Source organism: Melanerpes formicivorus, unplaced genomic scaffold (genome assembly GCF_026170545.1).
Source record: "Melanerpes formicivorus ecotype bairdi unplaced genomic scaffold, bMelFor1.0.p_v2 SCAF_1, whole genome shotgun sequence".
NCBI classification, from domain to species: Eukaryota; Metazoa; Chordata; class Aves; order Piciformes; family Picidae; genus Melanerpes; species Melanerpes formicivorus.
Genome location: NW_027142353.1, coordinates 8,812,796 through 8,835,603, shown reverse-complemented (window position 1 = coordinate 8,835,603; position 22,808 = coordinate 8,812,796).

Below are 22,808 nucleotides of genomic sequence, written 5' to 3'. Positions count from 1 at the left end.
AGAAAATCAGAAAATGAGAAAAATGGAAAACAGTTCATTTCTTCGCCGACGAAGCAAAGAAAAGGGAAACAGGGAAATCTCAGGGTCTCTTAGTTGACTCAGGGCTCTCAGGGATCTCGGGGTTCGTGCACCGTAGATTCCTCGTTGGTTCTTCCTCTGGGCGCAATGTAGCTGTACAGCAGTTCAAAATTAACCTCTTTCAGCTAAAGTTAGATTTCTTTGTGGAACACACTGAATTTCACCATTCTCTTGCATTACCCAATAAGTGTGACCTGGGCCTTCAGCTGAAACCACCCCTCGGACAGGCTTAGCCTCTCCTGAGGGCGAAAATACCCAAACAGTTTTACCTAACAGACTCTTTTCTCTAACAACAGGAACTTTATCACCTTCTACTTTCCGTAGCAAATCTGAATGTGCAGGTCCAGCTCGGTTCACTGAACCTCTACTATTTACCAGCCAGGTTGCTTCTGCTAAATGTTTTTCCCAGTTTTTCAAAGATCCACCTCCCATGGCTTTGAGAGTGGTCTTCAACAAACCGTTGTAGCGTTCAATCTTCCCTGAAGCTGGTGCATAGTAGGGAATGTGGAATATCCACTCAATACCGTGCTCTTTTGCCCAGCTCTTTACAAGGTTGTTCTTGAAATGAGTTCCATTGTCTGACTCAATCCTCTCTGGAGTTCCGTGTCTCCACAGGATCTGTCTCTCCAGACCGAGAATGGTGTTGCGTGCAGTTGCATGTGGAACTGGATAAGTTTCCAACCATCCAGTGTTTGCCTCTACCATAGTAAGCACGTATTGCTTACCAGAACGAGAACGTGGTAGAGTGATGTAGTCAATCTGCCAAGCTTCACCATACTTGTACTTAGACCATCTGTCACCATACCACAAGGGCTTAAGTCGTTTTGCCTGCTTAATAGCAGCACAAATGTCACAGTCATGGATGACTTGCGTGATAGCATCCATGGAAATGTCTATGGATCTGTCACGAGCCCATTGGTATGTTGCATCTCTGCCTTGATGTCCTGACGAATCGTGAGCCCACCGAGCTAAGAATATCTCACCTCGGTGTTTCCAGTCGAGATCAAGATTAGAGTCCATGTCTACTTGAGAAACTCTTGCAGCTAGATCTGCCTGATGGTTGTGTTGCTGTTCCTCAGTAGCTTTGCTCTTAGGAATGTGAGCATCAATGTGTCTCACTTTCACTGGAATTCTCTCGATTCGATCAGCAATGTCCTGCCATAGGTTGGCAGCCCAAATGGGTTTTCCTTTTCTCTGCCAACCACTCTTCTTCCAGTTCTTTAGCCAACCCCATAGAGCATTGGCTACCATCCATGAGTCGGTGTAGAGATAAAGCTTTGGCCATCTCTCACGTTCAGCCACGTCGAGAGCTAGCTGGACAGCTTTTACCTCTGCGAACTGACTGGATTCTCCTTCTCCATCTTTCGCCTCTGCAACTCGGCGTGTTGGACTCCACACTGCAGACTTCCACCTTCGCTTGTTTCCAACAAGACGACAGGAACCGTCTGTGAACAAAGCGTATTTCTTTTCATCATCAGAGAGGTCGTTGTAAGGAGGAGCTTCCTCAGCACGAGTTACTTTCTCCTCTGGAGGTTTAGCACAGTTGATACCTTCAGGCCAACTTGAGATCACCTCCACTAGACCAGGTCTTTCAAGATTTCCCATTCGAGCTCTCTGTGTTATCAGAGCCATCCACTTAGACCAGGTTGAGTCTGTGGCATGATGTGGTGTGGATCCTTTGCCTTTGAACATCCAATTCAAAACTGGTAATCTGGGAGCTAAGAGAAGTTGTGATTCAGTTCCAATCACTTCAGAAGATGCTTTTACTCCTTCATAGGCAGCTAAAATTTCTTTCTCTGTTGGAGTGTAGTTAGCCTCTGAACCTCTGTAACCTCGACTCCAGAAACCAAGAGGTCGTCCACGTGTCTCACTTGGAGCTTTTTGCCACAAGCACCAGATTGGACCATTGTCACTTGCAGCCGTGTACAAAATGTTCTTAATGTCTGGACCATCTCGGACAGGTCCCAGACCCATTGCTTGAATTACCTCTTGCTTTATCTGGTCAAAGGCTGCTTGTTGTTCAGGTCCCCAGTGGAAATGGTTTCTCTTTCGAGTTACATCATACAGAGGTTTCACAATCTGACTGTATCCAGGAATGTGCAGTCTCCAAAATCCCACTATCCCCAAGAAACGTAGGGTCTCTTGCTTGTTTGTGGGACTTGCCATGGTAGAGACTCTATTTACCACATCCACTGGAATGTGTCAGCGTCCATCCTGCCACCACACTCCCAGAAATTGAATCTCTGTGGTAGGTCCTTTCACCTTGTCTCGTTTGATGGCAAAACCTGCATTCAGAAGAATGTCAATGATTTTGTTACCTTTCTTGAAGACTTCCTCAGCAGTTTTACCCCAGACGATGATGTCATCGATGAACTGGATGTGTTCTGGAGCACCTCCTTTCTCCAGAGCATCGTGGATCACTGCATGACAGATGCTTGAGCTGTGGATCCAGCCCATTGGCAGCCTGTTGAAAGTGTACTGGATTCCTCTCCAGGTGAAAGCAAACTGAGGCCTGCATTCCTCTGCTATGGGAATAGAGAAAAATGCATTAGCAATGTCTATGGTAGCATACCATTTGGCCTCTTTGGATTCCAGCTCATACTGTAGCTCCATCATGTCTGGCACTGCTGCACTCATAGGTGGTGTTACTTCATTTAGGGCTCGGTAGTCTACCGTCAGACGCCAGTCTCCATTCTGCTTTCGCACAGGCCACACTGGACTGTTGAAAGGTGAATGAGTTTTGCTGACGACTTTCTGACTTTCCAACTGACGAATCAGATTCTGAATGGGCAACAAAGAGTCACGGTTGGTTCTGTATTGTCTGTGATGCACAGTCTGAGAAGCAACCGGCAATTTAATGTCCTGTATCTTATGTTGTCCCACAACTGCAGATTCATCAGAAAGTTCGGGTCTGGCAGATAGCTTCAATTTTTGTCCATCAATTTCTATTGAAGCTACTCCAAAAGCCCATTTGTAACCTCTAGGGTCTTTGAAACGCCCTTCTCTCAGAAAATCAATTCCCAAAATACAAGGTGCATCAGGTCCGGTCACAACTGTATGCTTCCTCCATTGTTTACCAGTTAAACTTATATTAACCTCTACCTTACTTAACTCTTGAGATCCACCAGTGACTCCCAGAATAGTTATAGACTCTGATCCCTGATAATTTGATGGTATTATGGTGCACTGAGCTCCTGTGTCAACCAAGGCCCTGTACTTCCGAAATTGTGAAGTGCCAGGCCACTGGATGTACACATCCCAATAGATTCTATTATCTCTGTTATCCCTCTCCTCCCCCTGGCGGGAGGCAGGGCACCCCTAGTTATGGGGAACATGCGCACATGTGCATTGCACATAGTTTGCAGGGTTATAACTTTGCATGTTATAACTGGAGCCACTGTTGGAGCCATAAGAGTCGTTCTGGGGAACTGTGGAAGTAACAGCTACCCTTCTGGTATTGCTACCTCGGGTTCTGCCACTTTGCAATTCCCTCAGTCTCCTGAAAAGATTAGCAGTTGGTTGGCCATCCCAGCGGTTCATGTTCTCACCAAACTGATCACGCAGAGTTATCCAAATAGTTCTACGTGATTGCCTTGGTGGTCTGTTTTGGAATGACCTGTTTTGGAATGTCCTGTTTTGGAATGACCTCCTTGGAGGACGTGTATTCCTCACAGATGAAACTTGTATCCACCTGGAGGAAGAATTGAAATTATCCCTTTGTGCCAATTGGGATATGGAATTTCTAAATTGATCTTTTAACTCTCTCATGCAATTCTCAATTTTTCCAGACAAAGTTTCAATGGCTGAAACCAAAGAACCACGTGTCATGCTATCCTCCAATTGTCTCATTTGATCACTGAATTGGCCAACCGTGGGAGAAGCTCCACCATAACTTCTTGACACAATTCTGCTTGCCAGAATGTTTGCATAATTAGAAGGAGCAAGTTTGATGATCTTTTTAGCAAGACCAATACCCACAGGAATGTCATCAGGATTCAGAGTTTCATGTTCACCATAGAGTAGCTCTCTAACAGCAAATTCTCTCAAGCGCTTAATTCCCTCATCTATGGTAGTCCAGGGTTTAGGATTCCATGGAAGATCATCTCGGGAAGGGTATCTCAGGGCAACCGCTATTAAGAGGCGTATCCACAGATTAACCTTACCGAGAGCTTCGCCTAGATGTCTATCTATTCCATTGTCCCTTGAGAGAGTTCCTAACTGAGCTGCTGACTTGTCTCCAACTGTTAGAGCTGAAGCACCTGTATCATAACACCTACTGAGCCAAGCTAGAACTGGCTCCTTATCTGCCCTGGTGAAATCTTTACGGACATTTCGCAATTCCTCCCTTGGTGACGAACAGTCCGTAATATCATCTTCCTCCTCGTCTCCCTGAATTCTTTGCCCGTAAAATCCTGCTGTCATCCTCCTAAGGATCTCTTTAAGCTGAGAACCACCTTTGCCAGCTGCTTTCCTAGCTTCATCTCTATCCTGCTTTGATCTCACTAGGTTAGCTAGATCTTTAAAACAAACCTTCTCTTCCTCCTCAGCAGGATCTTTTAGAGTAGAGGGCCCCTCACCAGGATCAGTCTCCTCCTCTTCTTCTCCATCTTTGCCCTTTCCAGCTCTAGTCTTTAAAGGAGCCACCTTAACTGGAGCTGTGTTTGAATTTACAGCCACCTTAATGGAAGCTGACAGGTCCTGAGATAAATCAGCTGCTGGGGCAGTGACTTCCGGTCCCACCGAGGGAGTGGGTGGAAGTGACGTTGCTCCATTAATGGCCGACGGAGAAGAAGAAGAAGGAGTGGGCGCCATGTTGATACCAGCCGATGCCCTTGGCTGCTTGCCAGAATCAGCAAAGTCATTTAGAGCTGCTTTACCAATTAACTTTTTAGCCTTCTTTTTAACTGACACGGGTTCTCCACAGTCCTCGTCACTAGATGACTCTGGGACTGATTGAGAGCCACGGCGTTTTCTTTTTGATCTAGTTTTAATAACAAAACAAGCTCTGGACACCTTTTTCTCCTGACGCCAGGAATACAGGGAATACATATTAGTTATCACCAGCAGCAGAATTATACACACCAAATAAATCACCTTTGGATCCCAGGCATCACCTAAAGTTACTGTCTCCTCAGGCGGAATCTTAAAACCCTTTATCTCAATTGGGAGAGTGGTGGAGGTAACATTCCTGTATCTCACTGGCCATAACAAATTAATACATTTTCCATACCATAATTTAACTTTATACATAACCCACATATAAATTGTCCGCACCAAATATTTACCCAGGTAATCCAAAATCAAACCCAAACAATACCTGTAAACCAGAGCCCCAAAAATTGAAAAGAATAATCGCTCCACAAACCACAATACCTTCATGTTTGCTAATTCAGCTAGAAAACACTAAATCAATCAAATAATAAATTAAACTAATTATCTGCCCCACGTTGGGTGCCAATAAAAAAATGTGGTGGGTGGAAGGGCAAGGCCAAGAAGCCTCCTCCCTTCCCCCTTGTAAAGTAAAAGGGAAAAAAAAATTGAAGGGAAAGGAAAAAAAAACTCGCAAGCTGAATTAGCAAAGCAGTGGAGCTCTATTTACAAAGCGATGTAGGGTTTGCAGGGAGATATTTACAAATTTACAATATCTACAATATATACAAAGATATACAACAGAGTAACACAGAAATGAGAGTGAACCCCTCTCGGTAGAGAGGGGGGTTCCCCACCTCCTCTTTCCCCTCTTTCCCCCCTTTCCCCAGATTAGGTTAGAAGAGAGAGAGAGAGCGAAAGAAAGAAGTTAAAAGCAGTTTTGTGTTAATTGGAAAGGAGTTAGTATACAGGCCTGGTATCTTATCGGCCTCAAGGCCGAAGCCTTGGCAGAAAGCCCAGGACAGAAAGCTGTTGCCTGAAGAAGAGGCGGAAGCAAGACTGAAGATAAGGTGCTGGAGAAACTCAGTATAGTCCCAGCTCATAAAGTGCTTCCTCCCACTCGTCCAATGAAATTAGTTTAGACTATTCCTTCCGTTTACCAACTTCCGTCCACCATGTTCCCTTTCTTAAGGGGGCAACGTCAACCGGCCACAATTATAATAATACATTAAACAGGTGCATATAGAGCACACTGAAATTGTGATACTGAATGTATCCAAAACCCATGTACAAAACTTAGTTAAGGTATTGTATTTAAATGTTAAACAGGCAAACATTTCTACTATAAATAAGGAGTAGAAAAATCATTCTTCTCCCAAGAGAAAATAGCAAAAAAAAAAAAAAATTGTGCCTTCATATACACTTTAAACCTGATTGCCAAAAAAGCAGATTCTTCACAGGGGACTTGAGCTATCTCTTGCAGAACTTGCTGTGCCCAGCTTCTTTATTGTTTTTTTTTTCTGTGTAATAGTACAATAACAGCCACAATAGCCCTTTCATTATAAAAGTGTTCCTAGATGTTACCTTTCAAATACTTTTAATGACTATCACAATCTTCTCAGCCTTATTGTAGAAAAGATAGACCATTTAGAGATGGCCTATCTATCTTCACAGATAATAGTCTTTTTTCTGTAAAGTAGAATCATGGGATGTAAAAAGCAAGATCAATTTCCATTTTGCCATGAATTATTTTAAGCAGGCCCTGCCTTTCCAAACCCTGCTCGTTGTACTTTACATTTGTGCAACAGCAATTCCATTTTAGTAGTGGGGGCTTATTTAGTGCAAATTCGGAATTTGACGAATGGTTAGAATCTACCAATTAATCAAAATGGAAATATAACAGAATCAATGTGTTTAACTTTACTTCACAGATGCCTTTTCTGTTTATTTGGTTTGTTGATTGATGTGTATGTGTCTTTCCTGTTGGAACTTTATCTATCATCATCCTTGGAGTATTAATAGTAGTACTTGTGGAGTGGAAAACAGGACTTCCTTTCTGACAAAAGTGGAATATCAGTTATGACCTATTGCTAAACTACACAGCTGTATGGTTTGGAATACAGAATTTAAAATCCATTTGTGATGGGAGTGTATCTATGCTATAATTGGTATAACAATATCAAATGCTGTACTTTCTCAGAAGCAAAAAAATACTAGTGACAAAAGTGTATTTTACTTCAGAGTGAGATTGAAATGCAAACAATTTAAACTCCTTATTTTCTTACATTACTGTTTTGTTGCCTTTTGTTCTCTCTCTCTTTTTTTTTTTTTTTTCCCCAGGTTTGTGGGTGTAATTTCTGTAGTTACCTTGAAAAAACGAGAGTTTTACAAAAGAAATATGCTTTTTCATATATATGTAGGAGGCTTTCTATTGCACTTTGGCAAATTATTTCACATAATAGTTTGAAACTAGAAAGTAGAACAATAAAATATAGCAATCAAAGTTTGCTTTTCACTACCTAATGAAATTACAAAATCAGAACTTTAATGCATATTCTCTTTAAAACTACTTTCTTTTGCAATTGTTTGCTTCCAGCCTACTAGCCTTCATGTCTTAGCACTTTTCAGACAGTACATTGTAATCTCATTTAAGATAGAAACTTTAAAAATAAATACTGGTTGTCTGGTTTTGATTTTTTTAAAATGGTAAATCCCTTTCAAATTCCTCAATGTTAGACTGATTATCCAACCTATTTCTTAGCAAAATACCCCAATGCCTGTATTTTTCGCTTATAGAAAGATAATTAATACAGCCAAGATAGAAAAATATTGGTATATAGAGAAATACAAAAGTGTCACATGTTCACACAACATTTGCACTTTTAGATGGAAGTTGCATTTCTTTTCTATTCAGTTTCAATAATTAAGTAGTTTAAATATAAACATTAAACATATTTGAAAATATTATCTTCCATGAATATAATTAAAGCAGCCTTATGCCATACTATAGATGTTTTGTAGCTCTTCTGCATTTCTTAACTAATCAATACCATTGCCTTACCCTCTAATTTTAAGACTAACAATAGTATTTTTGAGTACTGGTTACATCTACATTTTGGTAGTATCTAATATATGCATCCAAGTCTTCTGTTAGATACAAAAATATGGAGGATGATAGCCTCAAAATTTTAAGGTATTTGTCTCCATATCATGATCACCCAGGGATCAGTACTGGGTCTGGTCCTGTTTAATATCTTTGTCAATGACATTGATAAGGGGGCAGAGTATCTGCACATCAAGTTTGCTGATGATACCAAACTGGGAGGCTTGGCTGATATGCCTGAAGGCTATGTGGCCATTCAGCAAGACTTGGACAGACCTAATGAGGTTCAACAAGGATAAGTGCAGAGTCCTGCACTTGGGAAGGAATAATAAAGTGCACCAGTACAGTTTGGGATGTAATCTGCTGGGGATCAGCCCCATGGAGAAGGAGCTAGGAGTCCTGGTGGACAACAAGTTATCCATGGGTCAGCAATGTGCCCTTGTTGCCAAGAAGCAGCATGGGATCTTGGGGTGCATTAAGAAGAGTGTGTCCAGCCCATCAAGAGGGGGGTCTCCTCCCCCTCTACTCTGCCCTCATGAGACCTCACCTGGAATACTGCATCCAGTCTTGGTCTCCCCGGCACAAGAGGGTCAGAGATCTACAAGAGAGAGTCCAATGAAGGGCTGCAGGGATAATTAAGGGACTGGAACACACAGCTTATGAGGAAATGCTGAGAGACCTGGAGCTGTTTAGTCTGGAGAGGAAAAGACTGAGGTCCCTTCCAACCCCTAACATCCTGTGATCCTGTGAACACAGACTTCTAAGTTAATCAAATCAAAACACTATTTCTCTTTTGACTATGTGAGATGATTCTACCCTAAGGATACGTCTGTCAGACTCACAGAAGTAGGAATTAACTGAAGCGTATGGAAATTCTCTTTGCTGCAGATATATTTGTGTAGGTGTTTAGGGTAACTCAAATAGATGTACCAGTGACCTCACCTGGAGTAATGTGTCCAGCTCTGAGGACCCTTACACAAGAGAGACATTGATCTGCTGAACTGGGTCCAGAGGAAGGACACAAAATGATCAGCTGGCTGGAACACCTCTCCTATGAAGATAGGCTGATAGAATTGGGGCTGTGCAGCCCGCAGAAGAAAGGCTCCAGAGTGACCTTATAACAATATTTCAGTATCTGAAAGGACCTACAGGAAGGCTGGGGAAGGACTGTTTAGAAAGGCTTATAGCTACAGGACAAGGAACAATGGTTTCAACCTGGAGGAGGGTAGATTTAGGTTAGACGTAAGGAAGAATTCTTTAACAATGAGAGTAGCAAAATATGGGAACAGGTTGCCCACAGATATGGTTGAGGCCCTGTCCCTGAAGACATTCAAGATCAGATTTGATGAGGTCCTGGGCAGCCTGATCTAGTTGATGATGTCCCTGCTCACTGCAGGGGGGTCAGACAAGATGACCTTTGAGGGTTCCTTCCAACCTGATGCAATCTGTGAATCTGTGAATCACTGAATCTGTAAATGCATATTTGGAGTCCTGTACTACTGTAGTGTACAATAAGGAGTCTGCTTGCTCTGACTAGGGATTCCCCACATTGGTCACAACATGCTAAAGTTGTATATAGCCCTTTAGTGTATGCCAAAATTCACTGGTACACTGTGACTTATTTTTTCAGTCATTTCTTTCATAAGAGAATGTATTTTTCTTTACCAAAAAATTCCTTCAGTACATGGCAGTTTTGACACTAATGTATCAGAATATAGTATTCTGATTAAATAAAAGGTCAGAAATAATTTGTCCTTTGTCACATTAGTATAGTGAAAAACTGAAATCATAAAGCTCAGCAGAATTTATAATTTAAAAATTTTTTTTCAATTTTTTATGTACACGAACAATAATGATGATGATGATGTAGATGATGTATTTTTCCTCATTTAAAACATCTGCAATATTTTCAAGAAGAAAATAAGAGATTGTTGGAAAATGATCTCTACTAATTGCTGGAAAAATACAGTCAGTACTAATTGTTGCATTCTGACAGCATTTATTTAAGCCTACTTCTGTAACAGGCTATTGTCAACTAGGATAAGTGTACTGTAATTGGGAAAGATAGGCACCTCCTTGAGACAATCATATCATCCTAAAACTGACCTCTAAATTTGATCAGGTGACTGACTCTTTGCCCATAAATAAAGGCACAGATTAATAAATTTGGTTTAGGATTTACTTACCTAACTATACAGTATTTTAAAACAGGTAAAATAATCATGTCACAGAATCACATAACCACAAAATAGTAAGGGTTGGAAGGGACATCTGCAGAACATCTAATACAACCCTTCTGCTAAAGCAAGTCCACCTAGAGCAGATTACACAAACCCATATCCAAGCAGGTTTTGAAAGAGTCCAGAGAAGGATACTCTATAACAGCTCTGGGCAACCTGTTCCATTGCTCTCTCACTCACAAAACAAAGAAGTATTGCCTTATAATCAGGCAGAACTTCCTGTATTCTGATTTGTACCCATTAACCCTCATCCTGTTGCTGGGCAGCACAGAACAGGGTCAGGCCCCATGATCTTGACATTCACCCTTTAGATATTCGTAAACGTTCATAAGACCTGCTCTCAGTCTTTTCTTGTCCAAGCTAAAAAGCAACAGGTCTTTCAGCCTCTCCTCCTAAGATACATGCTCTTCCAGTCCCTTAATCCTCTTTGTTGGCCTCCAGTAGTTCCTCAGAATCACAGAATGGTTTGGGTTGGAAGGCACCTCGAAAGATCAGCCAGTTCAACCTGCCTACAGTGGGCAGGGACATTATCCACCAAGGCAGGTTGCTCAGAGCCCTGTTGAGCCTGACCTTAAATATCTCCGGGCATGGGGCCTCAACTACCTCCCTGAGCAACTTGTTCCAGTGTTCCACCACCCTGCTTGTAATGAACTTGCTCCTAATGTCTCATATAAATCTACTTTCCCCTAATTTAAAACCATTGCCCCTCATCCTATCACTACAATCCTTTAAAAATAGTCTCTCTCCACCCTTCTTGCAGGCTCCCTTCAGGTAGTGGAAGGCCACTATGAAGTCTTCCCCCAGCCATCTCTTCTCTAAGATGAACAGCCCCAGCTCCCTCAGCCTGTCCTCATAGGAGAGGTGTTCCAGCTCCCTGATAGTTTTTTCCATGTTACTCCTAAACTGTGGATCCCAGAACTGGACACAGTACTACAGATGTGAGTGACGGTACTAGGGCAGGATAGAGAGGGAGGAGACTCTTAAAATGTGCAAAATGAGTATAATCTCAAATCAAAGGTTCAGCTAGTAACATACTTTTGTTTGTATAGTACTTGGAATAGGTTTACTTTTACCTAAGGAATTTTTATCTCTTTATTGTTTACTCTAAAGTACAATAGCTAATTCTCTCACTGAGGAAAAAAATCTTGTTCTGAGAAGACAATGTTTTACAGCTTTCAGATATAAAAATATATTTTTATATATTTATTTTTATTTTGAATTTTGTTTGGTGTTGCAGAACTCAATAGCATAGAATAGAAAGAATTCCATTTGCTAAAAGTCAAGTCTTTAGTTCTGCTTTGGATTATTTGGAGTTACTGTAGAATGCAGTAGAATGTATTCCCTGAACATAATCCTAAACTGGCATACAGATACCATAATTCTTGTATTTCTGTTAAACCTCAAAAAGAATGGAATGAAATAACAACAAAAAAAAATACTATTTGAAAAATTCATAGTTTTTAGATGGAAGAATGACCAGGTCAGGTATGTAAGCAGAACAGCATTAATGATGATTTTTTTCTTAACATATTTAAATTAGATCAGGAGTCTGCAATCTCTGCAATCCTGATCTGATACAGAGATTTGGAAATCATGATAGCAACCTTTACCTCCCTATAACTGTGGACTAAATAAAATTGATCAGAAAATTAGAAAACCTGTATTTGTATGCTGTGTTTTATTATGCTGTGTTTCATTCTGTTTATTGAAACATTTTCAGCTTCTTTAGAATATTCTTCTGACATTCATGAAACAGAGTTTGCCACTAAAACACATGGAATAATTAACTAAATTAATGTATTTGATTTCAAAGTCTTTGAATGAAAATCTTCTCAGTGTCCAAATGACAAAGATTTTTAAGCTTACTGACATTTTCTGTATTCCATATCAAGATTATCCATTTACTTTAAACATTTCTCTAAAAAATTGGGCTATTTCCTTAGCATTCTGTTGACATAAGTGGTTGCTGCTGGGTGGTTGTTATACTTCTGTAGTAGTTTTGTTTTGTTCTGTTTTGCTTCTTTTGTATTCTTTTTATTTCAGTAATCTTCTTTCAGATGTAAAACCACAAAAATACTTCAAGAATAATATTTTTTTCCTATAATGGCTGTAGTTTTGTGATAGCACAATTTAAAAAGCAAAACCAAACCAACCAACCAACCAAAACCAAAAACAAACAAGCAAAAATGCCAATTATTGAAACACTTCCATTTCCATTGTACTTTAAAAGAATTTTTTTCCCTTTTTAAAAATGTTGCTAGGAATATTGGTGTGAATATTGCTATTCTGGTTAATTTTCAGACTTTCTTCTTTTTTCTTACAAGAAAATTTTCTGCTTACACTTATTATTAGTCTTTCTATTGTTAAGTTTCAATTCTGATCCTACAGAAAAATTCTATCGTTGAGCCCATGAACTGGGTAGGAAAGTATTGGAAAAGGAGAATTGAGTACTATGGAAAGGTAAATAGGAAGTAAGATAAGTGGAAGTCTCACAACTCTACTACCTGGCATTTCAGGCATTCTCTCAGGTGTGTAACAGAATTGAATCTGTGTCTCTGTACTTCTGTGTATTATATTTGAAGCAAACCTTGCAGAGCTCTAAGGAGGAATTTTCATGAAAAGGCAAAATTAATACATAGATAAACACACTTCATTTCAGAGATTTTTTTTTTCCTTCTGAATAATTATTGTAATAGTATTAATGCCTAGCTGACTAAACTCTGCTCTTTGTTGCTGGGTCCTCCTAAAGCAATATGGTACTCTCAGCACTTACTTTACCATTCCAGATGCAGATGCAGAACTGAGAAGCAAGAAAAAAAAAAAATAAACCACCCCCCAAAAAACCCACAACCAAACCAAACCAAACCAAACCAAACCCCAAACAACAATGAAAAACAGGACAAGAAAAAAAAAAAACAAAACACAAAAAAACAGAAAACCAAATTCCCAAGTATTAGATCTATTCAGAAGAGCTAGATAATATCACAATATGTCATTAGAGCTGTGCATATTACAAATATTAAGCAATTTACTGTGTACCTTCATCTCATTTCTAGCTCTGAAAGCACCTTCTCCTCTGCAGCTGTAAGGTGCTTCTGTCGCTGATCCTCAGAGTGTGATGGGAATCCCTCACAGATAAAGCCCTGGGATTCCACCTTGCTGGTTTTCCACATGTGAGTGTGGTTAATAGCACACTGACCTCATCCATGTCAACATGTCTGTATTGACATTTGTGCTAGAGTGGAAGATTAATATTAGCAAAGAACTTTTTACTCAAGAGGGAAATATCTCAAGATATGCACATGTTAATACAATCATTCTCAGTTTGTCCATGAGAGCTATAAATATTTTACAGAGCACCTTTGAATGTTTAGTGCAGATGCTGACAGACAAAATTCTAGCTTTTTGTATTAATAAGGGAGCTGTCCTTTACACAGGAAAAACAAAATCAGAATCTAATGTGTTATCCAGCAACTGTCAGAGGTTTACCTGTATAGCTTTCTAGTTCATATGGATTCATACACTGAGAAAGTATTATCCTTGAACTTTCATGTGGGAAATCAGTGACTCTGTGATATTTCTATACCAGGATTATAAGAGAAAGATTTTTTTAAACAGGAAGCAAGAGAATGTGTAATATTATAATTAGAGATCTAAGTTTAGGACAGCTACTTGACAGTACAGATGTGTAACTGAGTCATTTTAAACTCAAAGTGTTCATTGATGTTAAATATATATGCTCATTTCTACTTGTTGTAGTCTATAAAAAGGATATTTTAATATTCAATAAGCAGAGTGATTAACAAAAATAGTAGCAATTGTACTAATCATAAAAATCACACAAAAAATATTAAATAAAAACTATTTACAGGTTCGAGATGTTCAGTCGTGGAACAGATACCTCACCAGCAGGAACAAGTAACAATTTAAACAATATATACAAAAATCCAGAAATAAAAAACAGCACTTTAAACTGTAAGGAAAAGGAACCTCAGCAATGAAGCCGGCGATTGCCCACAAAGCGGAAGAGGAACTCCAGAATTCTCTAGGGCAACAGACCTCCCACAGATGCTTATAAAATCTGATATTGTAATTACTCACTGATCCTGATACCTCATGGCACACATTAAGACCTAGACAAACCAAAATGGCGTTGACCATGTGGAAGCTGCAGGAGCACAGTTTCACTTTCTGTTGGTGTCTGCAGCTTATTGCTGAGGCAGGATTTGCTCCCGAAGGATTTGCAGCTGAAAGCTTTGTAGAGAGGAGGTTCCTCAGCTGCAATCCTTTTGCAGTGGCACTCGCTCCTTGCTCCAGTCAAACAAAACTGTCCTGGGGACTCAGCTCCTCTGGGGTTTCGCTTCTTGGCCCAGCAAGACACGTGTCTGTTCCCTGGGCTTTACAACGCTGAAAGTAGCAAGGGGTCTTTACTGTCTTGTATGGGTAAACTGAAACACAGTTCGGCTTCCAAACGAAGTTCATGGTTCCTTCCAGAGCATGGACAATTGCAAGGCAAGGCTCTGGCTCTTTGGACTGGTACTTACAGATTTCCCGAGGCAATAAAGGCCAGTAGCAACACAGATCTAGGGATAAACCCCTGATATTGCAACCTATAAAAAGCTTTCTTTCCAAATGTGGCCAAAAGCACTCCCACCTGGCTCATTCTGGCTCTGAAATATGTTCAGGAAAGCTTAAAGAACCATGTCTACTAGCCTCTGCCCCATTGTCTGGTTCAGAGCAATTTTGAGGCTTTTTTGTCCATTCAGGACACTACTTTCATAACTAATCAAGCTGACATTACATGTTGAAGCCATATGCAGATCTAAGTCTAGCTGCTGACTCCTTTGGAAGTATAATAGCTGTTTGTATGATGAAGTATTCCTGTTGTGTTATCAAAACTGAAACGAATGATCACTTAAACAATAATACAAAGTAAAAATGTAGAGCTTTTTAACATCTGCATACAGCACTGGTTGAAATAAAACTTTTTAGGTTAAAAAAAAATTCAGGTAAAATTCAGGTATAACAAAATTGCATTTTCATTTGTACCACAACAGCTTGGTTTCATTCCCTCTCTGCTAACATACAATATGACCATGAAATAGAATAATACCTGCCAGATAAGTTTAATATATCTTGCATGACTGATACAGTTTTTAATCTTAAATTTTCTATAAAATGTATGCATCTAGGACATGGTTATTTTTGCTCATTTATCTTTTAATTCAAATAATAAAGAAGATCCTGCCTGGTGCTACAGCTGTTCCATCTCAAAACTGTAGTACTAGATATTTTCCAAGTGTAAAATTATCTTGTTAAAAGTCCTGTGTCTTGGATATAAGAAGAAAAACCTGAAGATTGACTTACCTAAGATATACAATGAAACTTTGTACCTTAGACAAATAAATATGATTATTTTAAACCAAAAATATTTTCTTATTTTAAGAACTGAAAAAAAATTGTGCGCATGTTTGATTTTTAATAAATAATGTGTATACTAATAAATAAAAGAGAATTAGAAGAGAAATTTGAATTAGAAGATCAAGAAACAAAACACTTCACAAACTCATTTTGATTATGTTATATTGCATTTAGATTCTATAATATAGAATTTAGAGAAGACCTTTCTTCATTTTCATTCCTTCATTAACTTACTGTTCAAATCAGAAAGATGATATGGCTACACATGCTGTGGATCCTTAAAATAGAAGGTTCCAAATAACCTACCAGGAAATTCCTTATATTCAAGCTGGTGTATTTCTAGGTGTTCTGGGTGCATAACTGTCTTTGGTATTAGGTGAAACAGAAGATGGTCACAAGGTAAAATTAGTCTGAGCAGCTGTATGAGTTGTCTATAGCGATGTAATACTCTCATGACAGCTTCATTCATAGATGTGGAGATGTGAGATGCACCCATAGTCTCATATAAGGCTGCTGCATTTCCCCTTAAAAATAGTTGAAAATGTGCATAATTTTTTTTCCGGTAGAGTCAAAATCTTATGAAAAAATTTTTTTTTTCCTATTTGTTTAAATGAAATGATAGATGGCATGGTGACACTATACTGTCATACAGCATCATAGTGGCTAAGATGGAATGAATGACTGGTCAAAGAGTGTGTAGCATTGTAGTCCCCTAAATATATTATTACCATTGGCACTAACAGGTCACCAGTTTTGCACTGACTTTGCAAAGCCTCAGAATTGAGACTTAACAGTTTTTTTCTGGATTGCCTTGATCTGCCTGAAGCTTTGTTTTAGCATGTCTAAATACAACTACTGTTCTTGAAATTATTCCCCCTCCCCCCTCCACTTATTTTTTCACTTTTTCAAGAAGTGGTTCAGAAAAGGCCCTTTTGCTTTCTAAACTTTTTTCTCAGAGGGCAACTTAGGTATAACTGTATCCAGTCCCAGTCCCAGATTTTGTGAACACTTTATGTCTGAAGGATTATAATGCACAATCAATGCTTTACATCACTTATCTAAGACTTCAGAATTTAGCATGCTATTAATCACCAACCAAACAGCTGACACAATAAGAATCTCTCAGCCTTGAGCACTAGCCTTGAGAGGTATCCCTACTCAATAGGAGATCCTGACATGCAGCCCACTGCTGTTCAGTATTGCTGAGGGCCATGAGCCTTCCACTATTTAAGGTACAATAATTGACTTATAGTCATATCTGCATACCAGAAAGACATCAGCTTACTGTTCCAGACAGCTCTTGGCTACCATCTTACCATCAGTTCCCCTAAATTCAGAGTAAGGCTGGATGCATTCAGCACAACCTCAACCAGTAGTAATGGCTTAAGTGCGAGTGCGGTAGCGGTAGAGCACACCATCATCAGTCACTTGTCTCCTATGAGAATATACCCTTGTTGTTCTATATTCTTTGGATTCTGCATTAAATATGAAGAAATATCATTTCACAATAACTCTGATCTATGACAGGAATGAGTTCTGCAAATGTAACCTTTCCAAACGGTTCATACAATGTACTGTCAATTTTCGATTATACTCCTCACACTTTTTGGTAAAACAGCCTAGCTGGCCATGAGAGAGGGATGCAAAATGACTTAGCACACATTGAGACCAAAGTCGATTCCAATCAGCAAGTTTTTGTGTTAAATGAAGATGCATGAAACTGGCTTGCCAAAGAGCGAAAGAAGGGAGTTTTATGAAGATAAGACAGCCCTGTTTAGGCTAAAACTGATGTTGCAGGGGTCAAATAGCATAAAAACCCAACTTCAAAATTGATTCAGTGGGCTGGCATGCATGAAAGATGACATTTTCATAATTAATGTAATTTTAATATTAAAGTTGACACCCCTCAATATGCTAATGAGGAAACTCAAGTACGTGCTAAACAAATATGACTTTGTTATTGAACTTTCCCCCCAAATCTTTCTAAACATCACTGTGGTGGGTTAACATCTTTTTCTGAAAATAAAAGAAGAAAGCAGGGTAGAGGGCTTGCGGGTACTTTACCCTCCCTGAAGGGCGTTTCCCCCCAGGGAAAGCTGAGTCTGTTCCACTCCCACCTCCCTGCCCAGCTGGGGTATAAAAAGCAGGACATCATAACTGTTGGGGCTCCTTTTTGGCTCCTGCCTCTGCTGGATGAGAGCTACTGCAGCTGCCCTCCTGCTCCTCAGCCACGTGGCTGGACCTGATCCTTCTCCCTGCTGCCTCTGCACTTCCTCAGAGAAAGACTGGTTTTGTATTATTCTTTTCTGTCCCACTCCCATCCATTCTTGTTCCTTGCCCTTGTGAACCTTTTTTTTTCCCTGTTATTGTTATATATATAATTTGAAGAAAAAAAATTATTTGCCTCTCTACTTCCAAGCTGACTCCAGATTGTTGCTTAGTGGATTTGCTCCTTAACCTATTTTTTTTTTTTCCACTCCCTGTTTGGAGGTGGGGGGGGGGGGGGGGAGTGGGGGAAGAGATTCTCAGCCTTTTCCCCATTTGAGCTTTTAACTCACAGTTAAGGCTCAAACCACTACAATCACAGTACCACAGTATCACAGTATCACTTAGGTTGGAAAGGACCTCGGGGATCATCAAGTCCAACCTATCAACACAGACCCCATGACTAGACCATGGCACCAAGTGCCACATCCAATCTCCCCTTAAACGCCTCCAGGGTTGATGACTCAACCACCTCCCTGGACAACCTGTTCCAATGACGAATTACTCGCTCGTTGAAGAACTTCTTCCTCACCTCGAGTCTAAACCTCCCCTGGCGCAGCTTGAGACTGTGTCCCCTTGTTCTGGTGCTGGTTGCCTGGGAGAAGAGGCCAACCCCTTCCCGGCCACAACCACCCCTCAGGTAGTTGTAGAGGGCAATGAGGTCACCCCTGAGCCTCCTCTTCTCCAGGCTAAACAATCCTAGCTCCCTCAGCTTCTCCTCATAGGGCTTGTGCTCAAGGCCTCTCACCAGCCTTGTTGGCCTTCTCTGGACACGCTCAAGTGTTTCGATGTCCTTCTTAAACTGAGGGGCCCAGAACTGGACACAGTATTCAAGGTGTGGCCTAACCAAAGCAGATTACAGGGGCACCATGAACTCCCTGCTCCTGCTGGCCACACTATTCCTAATGCAGGCCAGGATGCCATTAGCCTTCTTGGCCACCTGGGCACACTGCTGGCTCATATTCAGGTGGCTGTCGATCAGCACACCCAGGTCCCTCTCTGCCTGGGAGCTCTCCAGCCACTCCGACCCCAGCCTATAGCTCTGCATGGGATTGCCGTAGCCAAAGTGCAGCACTTGGCACTTGGACTTGTTGAATGCCATCCCATTGGACTCTGCCCATCTGTCCAGTCAGTCGAGGTCCCTCTGCAGAGCCTTTCCACCCTCTAACTGACTAACATCTGCCCCTAACTTTGTGTCACCTGCAAACTTGCTGATGACTGACTCTACCCCTTCATCCAGATCATCGATGAATATGTTGAAGAGGACAGGGCCCAGCACTGATCCCTGGGGGACACCACTGGTGACTGGCCTTCAGCTAGATGTGGCACCGTTCACTACCACTCTCTGGGCCCGGCCCTCCAGCCAGTTCCTAACCCAGCACAGAGTGTAATGGTCCAATCCACGGGCTGACAGCTTAGCCAGCAGTTTGCTGTGGGGGACGGTGTCAAAGGCCTTGCTGAAGTCTAGGTAGACCACATCCACAGGCCTCCCCACATCCACCAGATGGATCACCTGATCATAGAAAGAGATGAGGTTGGAGAGGCAGGATCTGCCCTTCCTAAATCCATGTTGGCTGGACCTGAGCCCTTGGCCATCCTTCAGGTGCGCAGTTATTGCCGGCAGGATAATCTGCTCCATCACTTTCCCCGGCACTGAGGTCAGGCTGACTGGCCTGTAGTTTCCAGGTTCCTCCATCCGACCCTTCTTGTGGATGGGGACCACGTTGGCCAGTTTCCAGTCATTTGGGACCTCACCAGTGAGCCAGGACTGGAGGAAAATGATGGAGAGTGGCCTAGCTAGCACATCTGCCAGCTCTCTCAGCACCCTGGGATGGATCCCATTCGGTCCCATGGACTTGTGAGTATCCAAGTGGCTCAGCACTTCTCCTAGAAGAAAGGGAAATCATGGCCTGGCTTATAAATCCCATGACAGAAATAGCAGGAGTAAAAGCTGGGACCCGGGCACAGCATCTGGAACAGCGCAAACTGTTGGGCTGCAGCTGGGATGAGGCCATGGTCAGAAGAGCTGTGCAGCTGCTACTGCAGCCATACCCCTCCCCCTGTGGGGCTCCGTTCCTGCAGCAAACATGGCTGACTGGAGACTCAGTCGAGGTGGGTGCTCTGCCATAAGCAGCAGTCAGAGCACAGCCATATCCACACTGGTGGCACCCACAGCCTGCCTTAGAAACTGTGGAGTCACCTCCCCCTTGACACTGGGAGACCTCAGAGCCAGCAGAATAAACTTCAAATGGCTGCACCAGCTCTCCTTCCTCCACTGCAGAGAGTTCTTAAAAGGGTAACACCCACTCGCACTACCACCTTGAGGCCAAAACCAACCTAATTATAATTATTGACTGGATTACATTCAAGCATAGGGCACATATTGCTATAAATACCATTTGTCCCCAAAACCATTTGCATCCAGACAGTCTGCTTCACAACACACATTATCAGAAGAATTTCTCATGTCAGAAAAATTCCCAATGTCAGTAAAATTCCCAAGGCTGATAAAATTAATGAAATACATGCAAAAACACAGGGAAAGTTTTTACCCAGTCAGACACTATATCTGCATGATAACTTATTAATTTACACATCCTGCTCCAGAAAAAAAAAAAAATAAATCCAAAAGCCTGAATAACCAGGATCTGTAGGACTTCTATTTTTACTTCCAAAATTTTTTCCAAACATAATGTTATATTATGTTCAAGCCCCTAATATTAGTGCACCAAATATCTGTTGTGGTTTAAGCTTTCCCCAGAGCCCAAAACCCAATGGAACAGATTTAGGTTGCCTTCCCTTTCCCTTTTTCCTGGTCATGAAAGCAAAATTAGGCAGGAGGATAAGAAAGAGGTAAAACTATGAAAGAACAGTTTTGCATAGATTTGGAAGTAAAAAGGTAAGTTTCACAAAAAAAACTAAGAGGTATTTAAGTAAAAGGAAGTTTACAAAGGTATAAGGAAATGGGATAAATAAAAATATATACAAAACAAGATGCAGCTGGAAAAGGATTCTCTGGATGGAAGATGGAGTCTCTTTGGACACAGTCCCTTAGATGTCTGGGACAATGTGGAAAGTGGTAGTGGGATAGACTTTGACCCAGGGACCCCTCCCCCTGGAAGGGGGCCAGGTCTCTCTGACCACCTGGGTCAAGTTTCTTTGCCTAACTGAGGCTAGGTTTTTTCCAGCTCATTCTTCCTGGGCTGGACTTAACCTAGAACACTGATCTAGTGGCAGGTGCTCCTGGCCACAGCAGGGGCTTTGGAAATAGGTGGTCTTTGGGCTCCCTTCCAACCCTGACAATTCTGTGATTCTGTGTGAGACAGCCTCTGCTCTTTTTCCTTTACCCAAGATAGGGACACCTTTCTTGCTGAGAATTGTGCCTTCAATATATGGCTGAACTTTTGCTGCATTTCTTTTAGAGCCATTGCAAAGGTTTGTATCTCCAGCTTCATCAGATGTGAACCAGGATTTATTAATCCTGAGACCATTTTGCAGCTAGTGCCTCTATCTATCACTGCCAATTCCTAATCTGTTGTATGTGTTGCTCTGAACAAATAAACTATTTGATTGTTTTAACTTTCTGAGATATGTCATAGAAAGTCCTTAATGAGGCACCTATAAGTGGAGGCAAATGTTAATTTTGCTGAATAGTTCCAGCAAGAGTCCTGGACTCTGAGACAGGAAAATAGTAGGATCATAATATTCATGTGACATATTTCTTACACACAAAGGACTTCTTTCTTCCCCACAACCTTCTCTTTTATGCATAACTCAATGATTAGACTTGTATGGTCCAAACTTGATCAGAGAAGCAGCAGAATAGTTAAGAAAATTAATCTCTAGAATGAAGCTCATAGGATCATAGGATGTTAGTGGTTTTAAGGGACCTTCAAAGATCATTGAGCTGAATCCCCCTGCCTTAAGAGCGCTGTGGAATCTAGCACAGTTCACACAGGAACACATCTAAATGAGTCTTGAAAGTCTCCAGAGAAGGAGAAGCTCTGGGGAGCTTGTTCCAGTGCTTTGTGACCCTCAGAGTTAGTCATTCTATAGTATCCATACTCCTTATCTTTGCTTCATCTTATCATTGGAATAATACTGAAAATTCTCATGTTATCCACTTCCACAAACAGCTGCTATAGAGTATCCTGACAGAAAACGTGCCAGATGGAAATCCTAGCAGGTAGCAGAACTGCCAAAGTATGTACAAAAAGAAATAATTTTGTACTCTTATTTTCCAGAGGTTTCTGTTAAATATGGGACATAATTAGGTAGCATGATAATATGGGAAATTAAATAGCAATATTCTGGATAAGAGTTGACTCTAGGACAAATTCTGAACAGTATACATGCTAAATTGCACACCTCCACATGTGCACACATAGACCCACATCTCCACTCACTGACATGAAAGTTACTGAAATACATTTGTATATCATCTAAGATGTACTCTATTTTTTTTTTTAATATGCTAATGTGAATACTATATAAAGGTACACTTTTGATTGTTTTAATAGTTTTTAAGGAATGTTTTTTATCAGCTGTGATGGTGTTTTTTTCCTCTCTAGGTTGCTGTCTCAAGAATAAGCTACCTTTAAGAATGTCATTCTTCTGACTAGTTTGTTAATGATCTTTCATTTGTATTTTAATGAATTTTCAGACAGAAGCATAGTAATTTAATTTCAGAAGAAAATCATGCTTATGTTCTTTCTGGCTTCTGGAGAATGGTCTCTTGACTTCTTCAACAGGAAGAATCAGTACTCATTTTGGCAAATGACAAAAAGAGGCATTAAAAAGACAGCTAAACTTGTTTGGCCGCTGTCCTTTCT